Here is a 9,795-nt window from a genome sequence, read left to right on the forward strand (position 1 = left end):
GGCTCCAAACATTCACTCCCCATTCGTCAAAGCACACAGTCCAGGTAGCCCTCTGCCCCAGCACTTGCCCACAGGCCCTGGGTCAGATAAGGAGTCTCCATTTTATTTTGAAAATGTGGAGCCATCATCACAGACTATTTTTCCTTTCTCACTGCAGGGATATAGAAACTTAGAATGAGAAGTCCTGGGAAAATATCTAGTCCGATTTCCTCCCCGACGGAGCAGGAGGCTTTGCCCAAAGGACCTGCATATTAACTCCATTTGTTCCCCAAACCAGACGGGTGGCCTGGCCAGACCTTTAGCGTCCTTTGTAGATCCAGGATTCTGAAAGATAACATCCCACCACCATGAAATGATGTATCACTGTGAAATGCCACATTCTCATAGAGGATGGCTTCACGAGAGATGCTAAAACTATTTCTATTTCTGTATGTTTTGAATAGGTAACAAATGCACTTGGGGCAAAATTCTCAAGATACAAAATGGTATACAGTGAAAAACGATTCTGTTCTGCCACCACCGTCCCCAGCCACCCTGTTTGTCTTCCAGGACGCAGACATGGCTATGCATTTCTTACCTGTCCTTCTGGAGCCAACACATACAGGTGCATATGTTACTTCTAGCACAAATGGGCTCAAACTATGCACTTTCTTTACATCTGCACCCTATACTTTATATACATCTGGGCCCTACACCTAGTTTACGTCTAGACCATACACCTTGTTTATACCTCAATAATTTACATGTAACCACCTCCCCCTGGGCTGCTCTTGCTTATGCTGAAACAGATGTGTCACCACTGGTCCCTCTTGAACTCTTTGCTCTGAAACCTGATGTCTGGTGCTCTCAGACCGAGACTGATAAAGGACTGACTCCTCTGATCCCATGTGTCCCTGGGGAGAAGGAAAAAAAAAAAAAACAACAAAAACCCGTTACCCTCGAGTCTATTCTGACTCATAGTGACCCTACAGGACAGAGTAGAACTCTCCCACAGGGTTTCCAAGGAGCCACTGGTGGATTGGAACTGCCGGCCTTTTGGTTAGCAGCCAAACTCTTAACCACTGTGCCACCAGGGGAGAAGAAGCTGGCAGGAAAGGACAGCTCCAGAAGGCTTATGAAATGGCCGACTGTGAGAAGAGGCATGTCTTTCCTCCTTAGTATGGTAAGTTTGGGTGATGTCTGGGTGTGAAAGAGAAACAATGCCTTTAAAGAAGAGCAGGCAGCGCCTTGGAGTACATGTGTGTAAAGCTTTGGCCAGTGAGCCTGTCTGGGCTGGGAAGACTGGAGGGAGAATGAGTAGTGTACAGACGTTTCCCACGTGTTAATGCAGCCTCTCTCTGCACTTGGAATAAAGTAGAACTTCCTCACGAAGGCCCCAAGGGCCCCACGGGGGTCTGTCCCTGCCCTCTCCATGGTCTGACCCTAAACCACCCCCGGCCTGCCCATGACCTCACAGGCGTTTTTCTCTGCTTCCACCCCTCACTCCTTTCCAGCTTGGGTTTCCGAATTCGCTGGCCAGGCTGACCACTCTTCCCGTGGTGACTCACAAAAGTGGCTCATTCCCTCCACTCAGGTCCCACCCAAATGTCACCACCTCAGAGAAGCCACCCCTGCCCCCAGTCTCAACTAGCTCCCTACATATTGCCCACCCTCCTGCTCTGTTTTTTTCATAATATTAAACACAGTCTAAAATTATTATATAGATTGTAGTGTTTATTTATATTTCATCTCTCTCCCACCAATGGAATTCAAGTTCCATGAAAGCCAGAGTTATTGTCTGTTTTGTTCCCCACTGTATCCCTTGCACACAGGAAAACACACAGTAGGTGCTCAGCACAGGTTTCCGAATGGCCCCACAGGCACTGGCAGTGTGCTGGGGTCAGGCTCTTCCCTTGTCAGTCACACAGGCTCTCCAGAGTCGCTGCTCAGAAACAAACCCCGAGCAGGGCCCTGGGGAAGCCACTGTTCCCAAGTGGAAGCCTAACTTTAATTCCCAAAACAAGACCAATTCCCACTGGGATGTTCTGGAGAGATGGTCTGGTTGGGAAACTTTACCCGTTTCCTGGGATGATGCCAGTGACCCCCTTACCCACAGGCCTCGGCCACGTCTCCTCAGCCCCTGTGCAGGCCTCACACTGTGCTCCCTGACTGGCCTGCAGAGAATTAGAACTTTCTGCAATGGTGGGAATGTTCTGCATCTGGGCCATAAACCTTATTTACACCTGAACCCAACACCTGTGTACACCTGGAGCCTACACTTGTATACGCCTGGACCCTATACCTTGTTTACGCCTGGACCCTACACCTTATTTACATCTGGACCCTACATCTTGTTTACACTTGGACCCAACACCTATATATACCTGGATCCAACAGCGTGTTTACACCTGGGCCACACACCTTATGTATACCTGGACCCAACACCTTGTACTCACAGGTGGCTGCTGAGTGCTTAAATGTGGCTGGTGAAACCAAGGAGCTAAATTTTCATCGACTTAGTTTTAATTAATTTAAGTTTAAATAGCCACGTGTGGCTAGTGGCTACCATATTGGACAGTGCGCAGGGCCCTGTTAAGCCAAACCAGGATAGCGTAGTGGTTCTAAGGCCAGACTCTGGAGCTAGACAGCTGGGTTCAAATTCCAGCCTTGGGTCTGTGATCACTTCGTGCTTCAGTGTCCTCATCTGCTAATTGGGGGTAATAATAGTCCCCATTCCATTAAGGACTTTTAAGGGTAAAGTGAGCTGGTACATCCAACGCTTACACGAGGGTGCCTGGTACACTGTGAACACCACATAAATGTCAGCCATTATTTTGCATCAAGTTGGGAAGATGGTGGCACTGACTCCATCACGGGGCTATTTGTAATTGGATGCTTTAAGATCCCAATGACCTAAACGGGAATGGATTTCAGGCATGTTGAAGGGTTGGTAAAAGAAGTGACATTGGGGTGGTTTACAACAACCACAACACTGATATCTGGTAACTCTGAGTACGTGTTATGCTCCATATCTGCATTCTAGGAGCGTCACAGGTAGCACCTCGTTAACGTACTACTAGAGAGTAAGCACCACGAGGGCAAAGGCTTCTGTCTGCGTGTCTGCTTGGTTACTATCTCCAGGTTTGTCTCAAAATCAGCAGCTTCTAGAGGTTAATCCATTCTCCTGATTGTGCAGAGGAGAAATGGAATTTCAGAGGGAGAGGGACTTGCCCGGTACCAAGAGCTCGTGAGTTGGCCCAGGAATTGGATTCAGTTTTGGATCTCAGATCCAGTGTATCATGTTTGCTGTCTGAGTCATCTTTCCTTGCAGAACTAGAGAAAATGCAAGGGGCAGGGGTAAGCATTCTGCCACAGTTCTCCCCCTACCCATCTCCCTTCTCCCTAGATTAGATCCTTCTGCCTTCCTCCCTCCCCTTGGAGATGGGGAGTGATGGGCCAGGTGGAAAAGCAATGGATCCCCAGGAGTTCAGTGGCATCACAATTTCCCTCTCTAGGTCGAGCAGAAGAGAAGGCTGCTCTGAGTCACTGCCTGGCTGCTAAGGCCCTCCCTGTGCTAAAAGCAGAGAAGGCAGCATCAGTTGTTCCTGCCACACCACCCTGTGTCTGTCCTGGGCCCACGCATCACCGGAGCCTTTGATTTTATGATGGCTACCAGCATGAAACCCTGGTGGCGTACTGGTTAAGTGCTACGGCTGCTAACCAAAGGGTCGGCAGTTTGAATCCCCAGGCGCTCCTTGGAAACTCTGTAGGGCAGTTCTACCCTGTCCTATAGGGTCGCTATGAGTCGGAATCAACTCGACGACACTGGGTTTGGTTTTTGGTTTTACCAGCATGTGAGGGCTTAGCCTGTGCTTCTTCCCCCATCAGCTTCAGTGTGGCCACTGCTGTTGTACCCATTTTACAGATGAGGACACTGGGGCACAGGGAGGTAAACAACTTGCCCAGGATCTCAAGTAGGGTGTGGTAGGGCCAGGATTTCAACCCTGAGCCTGTACTCATAAATATTGCACAGCTGCCCTTTTTGCATTCTGCCCAATGCTGTTGAGTTGATTCCGACTCATAGTGACCCCACAGGGTTTCTGAGGCTGTGAATCTCCACAGAAGCGGACAGCCACATCTCTCTCCTGCAGAGCTGCTGCTGGTTTCAAACCACCAAGCTTTCCGTTAGTGGTCAATCGCCTTAACCACCAGGGCTCCTGCCTTTGTACTCTGCTCAGCACCAATCCCACCTCTAGGGGCAGTGTATGCAGTGGGAGGGTTGGGGGCTTTGGAACTAACTTCCTGCATTAAAATCCCAGCCCCATCACAAATCAGCAGTGACTGGGCAAATCCCATAATCTCTCTGATGCGCCTACTTCTACTGTTCCTGCCACACGTCCTGTGTCTGTCCTGGGCCCACACATCACTGGAACCTCCTTCCCTCCCAGTGCTGGCCCCTACTCCGAGTATTTCTTGCTCCACCTTCAAACCACCAATACACACCTGACTTCACCTCCCTTTTAAAATCTGCTGTTTTTCTGGCCACTGACCACTCTAATATGTGTTCTGGTTATCTACTGATACATAATAAACTGCTTAAATGATTTGAAACATGACTTCCTGGTTTAGGAATTCGGGAAGGGCTCAGCTGGGTGGTTCTTGCTCGGGGCACTCATTTGGTTGCTGCCAGTTGCCAGCTGGGCCAGGAGTCCAAGATGTCACACTCATGTTGGAGGTTAATGCTGGTTTGTCACCTAGAATCTCAGCTGGGCTGTGGATTGGTGCTTACATAGGCTCCTTCACGTGGCTTGGACTTGTTCCAGCATGGCAGTTGGGTTCTCCAGATGTAGCCTCCTGAGCGTGAGGGTCCCAAGAACTCCAGGAGGAAGCTGCAAGTCTTCTGCCAGCTTATTCTTTAAGTCCCAGAATGTTACTTCTGTGGCAGTCTATTGGCCAAGCACATCACTAAGGCCAGCCCAGACTCAAGAGGAGGAAATTGGACCCCAGCTCTTATTGAAGTGGCCCTGTCACATTTTGAGGATAGCATGTGGGATGGGAGATACTGTTATGGCCACCTTTGGGAAATACAACCTGTCATAGAATGGAATTCAGCACAGCTCTGCTGTGGGGGATGGTGCCTTGCTAAATCTTACCACAGTCTCTGATAATGCGTGGAACAGCCCTGGGCTCCAGGCCACGCGGGGAAGGCCCTGGGGTTTGGAGGTCCCACAGGGGACGTGCTTGCCTTATCTAAGTTGATGGGAGCCGCAGTCACGGCTAGTTCAGGGACTGTCCTTCTCAGTACAACTCCACGGCTAACACATCACTCCACTCGCCTGTGCACCAATGCTGAGCAACAACCCTTTAGATAGAGCCCTAGGCAGTGCAGAGACTACTGCCACCCATCACCTGATGCTGCCAACTCATTTTCCAGCCATCACTTCTTTATTGAACACCCCACCACATGCCCCCAACAGCACCGTGGACCCTCCTAGTGGCTCTTGCCATGGGTGCAATTTGCTGTTATTCTTATGATAATTTGATGGCTGTCTGTCTTCCCCACCAGAGTGTTAACTTTGGGGTCTTGTCAACTCGGTTTGCCACCACAGCCGCAGGGCAAGCTAACGCCTGTCATGTAGCGTTACATGTTCCCATGAGTCAGTGTGCTTCAGTGGCAACACCCAGAATGTAACACAACACCCCAAATCGTTCTAGTTCCCAAGAAAGCAGACATTCAACATTCTCTGTATGATGTGTGCAGAGAAGTGGAGTGGAGCTTTAAATTGTGGACTTGAAGGAAATGATGTTCTTGTGATTGTTAGCTCTCATTGAATCCACCTGACTCATGGGGACCCCATGTACCATGGAACAAAATGCTGCCCAGTCCTGCGTCATCCCTATGAATGGTTGTGGATGGGACCATTGTGATTCATAGGCTGTTCGTTGGTTGATTTTCTAGATAGCCAAGCCTTTCTTCCTAGTCCACTTTAGTCTGGAAGCTCCACTGAAACACGTTCAGCATCATAGCAACACACAAACCTCCACGGACAGATGGGTGGTAGTTGCGTGTGAGGTACGTTGGCCAGGAATCGAACCTGGGTCTCCTGCATGGGAGGCAAGAATTCTGCCACTGAACCACCTCTGTCCCTGAGGACATGTAGCCATTGACAAAGTAGCCAAGGAGGTCCCTCAGCCCATATTTAAGGCTGAGCTCAGTTCTAAGCCCTGGAACTCCTCTCTGCCTCCTGCCCTGGGTCACACCCCACTGCCCAAACAGGATGCATGATGACACGAGGCTCCAAGAAGACATCATCGCACCTCCGCCTTCACTGCGAAAGGATGCCCGTAATTTCAGGGCATGATTTCCAGAAAAAACTTGACTCACACACAGTGGTTTGGAATTAACCTGCTCACTTCAGCCCACGAGGGAACAATTCAAACTCCACATTGGCGGCAGCGTCTGGGGCTGAGTGCGCGGCAGAAAGGAGAAGAACAGGAGCGGAAACTCTCAGTAAACAGAGACCGCTGGGTCCCAGGGCCCGGCAGCCTGAGGCCTGCCAGCGTTCGCATAAAACAGCATTTTATTGCCGACATAATGCAATTTCATGACCAATCCTGGGCTGCCCTCCCAGGCTTCATATTAAGTTATTTCTTCTTCTTCTGCTCGTTTTATTGATGATGTCATGACGTGGCCCATCGACCCTTAATTAAAACCATAGCTGCAATGTTAGGCTTCCTTTAAACCGTGAAAGCCAGAGCTTTGAGCGGACCATTGGGAGAGTCGTGATGCTAGCACAGGCCTGTTTGGTTCTGCGCAGTTGTCGTGGGTTTCCAGGAGCAGTCGAGAGATTCTCGGGATGCTGAACCCCAATCCCGCCCTCCTGGCCCCCCTGACCAGACATCAAAGTCATCTTCGTGCTTGGATTGACTCTGCAGGGGGCTGGGTCAGACCCACACCTGGCTGCAGTTGTGATGTGCGAGCTCAGCCTGTGGGGGGAAAGAAAGAAACCCATGTAACTAATTATAGGAAGGCTGCCAGGGAGGCTCAGAGAGTTCCTTGGGTTAGCTCACTATGTGTAACAGAAAGTTCCAGACCTTGAGGCTGGACTTCCTGGACCTGGGCAACACTGACCTTCTCAACTGTCCCCACAACATGCTCTTGTTCCTAATGCTGAGTGAGTGTGCGTTCCAAGAGTAAGAACTGTGTTTTCGACCATGGAGTCTTCACCAACACCCTTCCCTGCCAGGTGAGCATCGGAGCCACTTGACCCATAGTGTGGAAGAATGAAAAAGGATGACCCCAAATCACTCATTTCACTTTGTTCGTTGGTTTTGAAAGTAATGTATCTTTCTGATTTATGATTCAGCCATACCGGCAATCCCTCCACACCTTAGCATCCCTGAAAACTGACCCCTGGTCATCCTGTGTGCCCAGACATAGGCATAGAGAGAGGTTTTAAGACACCAGGTTCTGCCCAAGCCCCTCAGAGGGGCCACCTTTGTATTTGCAAGCAGGCACGTGGGGAGGAGAGAAGCCTAAGGGGGAGGGTTCGACGCTCCTCTTTGCCATTTTCTACTGTTGCTCATTTTTCACGTGGCCACACATTGAATGATCCGGGCAGTAAACAATAGGAGTTGGAGAACCTCATGTTCCCCCAGCCTCATAACTGCACCAGCCCCGGACCACATTCTTGGAAGAAGTTATGCCAGGGACGCTAATCCAGGTCAGACCTCAGCACAGTCCCAGGGGAGGGCACTCCCCTCACCCGGGATGCACTCACCGTGTCAGAGGGCAGAGGGCAGAGGGCATGGTGGGGGATTAAAGCTCTCACCAGCTCGAAGTGCTATGGAGAATTATCTCCTGTGCGAGTGGGACAGAGGCTCATGACAACAAATGTCCTCATGCTAACCTGTCATTTCTTAGAAATATACAAATAAATAAAATTACAAGTGCATCTCACAGCTTTGGAAAAATCTCTAGACTTTGCCTATGATAGTGATGTGGTGAGAGCAGCTTCTAAAGGCTTCCACAAGCCTGAACAATTTAAAATAAACAGAGCTGTCCCAGGGAAGAAGGAAAATAGGATCTTTTAAATAGCAAATGAACAAAAAAGTCCTGCCCCAAGAAATTGGTGACCCCGATGGATGTGCAGTTGGAACAAAGGGTCGCTCCAAATAGGAAAATAAGGACAACGTCTCTATTACAAAGAAAGCATTGGGGTAAGGGGACACCAATTGGTAACAATTAGGGATGGATCAGATGGGGGGGGGGAAGTTCAGATCCCCTCTAGGGTGTATTTACATATCTACAGCAAACGGCTCCTGAGCCTGTGACAGGCTATCAGCTTCCCCCATCAGTGACCCGACCCACACTCTCATTGCCAGGCACTTCCACCCTGGGTGAATTTACTCAACAGTATTTGTGGATACGTGGCAGAGAACACATTTTCTCCAACTCTCCAAAGCATGGCAAATGCAAATGCCCCTGGGGACCAGGCAGGCAGTGTGGACTAGTGAAGCAGAGAGTAGCAGGCAATAAAGAGCGGTGGGGACTGTGGCAAACCCAGAGTCCAGAATTACAGCCCCAGCTGAGCTCTGGGCTCTCATTTCCACAGGGAAATCCTGGCCTGATGTGACTAGATCTTCTGGGTTAATCAAGAGAGGCATGATTTTTGGATTTATCTGTGAAATTTCCTCATTTCTGAAACACTCTGGGCCAATAAAACTTGCCTATTGCAGTTGAGGACTCTGGGATTTGAGTCCCAGAAAATGAAGGTGACTTCTCTCTATGCATTGACCAATCCCTCTGTTCTCCTGTGAAGGGTCACGGGCAAAATGTACATCTGCGATCTCTCCATGGCTTCCCAGCTGGGCCACGGAACAATCCACCCTCACCTTTTTGCTTAGTCCCTGCCTCTTGGAGGAGGACCTTCTTGTCCCTCTGTACAGGCAGGTCCAGTATGAAGTCATGACGTGAGGTTTTCACTGTGAGTTGTGGAAAGGATACTCACGGCTTGTAGTGACCCTGGGAACAGGGCTCCAGCTGGACTCTAACTGGACCATCTACTCCCGACCTTGGGGTCCTAATACTCCGTCGCTTCCATGTACAGTGAAACCTGTGAGAGCTGGAATTTGTGTAAGGCTCGAACCTGTCAGAGAAGGAAAACAAACATTTTCCACTTAAATGTGCGATAGAAAAGTGCTAAGACTCCACCCTGTCAAAGGTGGAAAACTTGTGAGACCTGGAAAAACAAGGCAGTCCTGCCAAGTTCTTGCTCTCACAGGCTTCACTGTAGTAGATTAATTCATAGATTTACAAGTATTTACCAAGTGCTCTTCCTAGTCAAAGAAATGCTGCTGGCACAGTGGTGCAAAGCTGGCAGTTCGAACTCACTGAGCAACCCTCTGGAAGAAAGAGCTGGCAATTACAGCCTAGGAAACCCTGTGGGGCCGTTCTCTGTCACATGTGGTCACTGTGAGTCAGAACTGACTCAACAGCACACAACAGCTTCCTAGTCAAGACACTGTGGTCTGTCTAACTCTGAGGCTGATGACTCTCAGCCCTGGCCCTGCCTTGGGGTCACTTGGGGGCTTTGATGTAGACATGATGCTCGGTGCCCCATAGAATGAGTGGAGCAGAGTCTCTAGGGTGGGCCTACTCTCTGTGTATTTAGAAAACTCCACTGTCTGAGGTCGGTAGCCCTTTAAGCATAAGCTCTTCCACGAACCCTTCTTATCCAACTAGTGTCTCTCCCTCAAAATGTCTGAAATTTGTTTCAGCTCAGTTGATACTTGGGACAAGAAACGTCAGAGATG

This window comes from Elephas maximus, chromosome 21 (genome assembly GCF_024166365.1).
Source record: "Elephas maximus indicus isolate mEleMax1 chromosome 21, mEleMax1 primary haplotype, whole genome shotgun sequence".
In the NCBI taxonomy this organism is placed as follows: Eukaryota; Metazoa; Chordata; class Mammalia; order Proboscidea; family Elephantidae; genus Elephas; species Elephas maximus.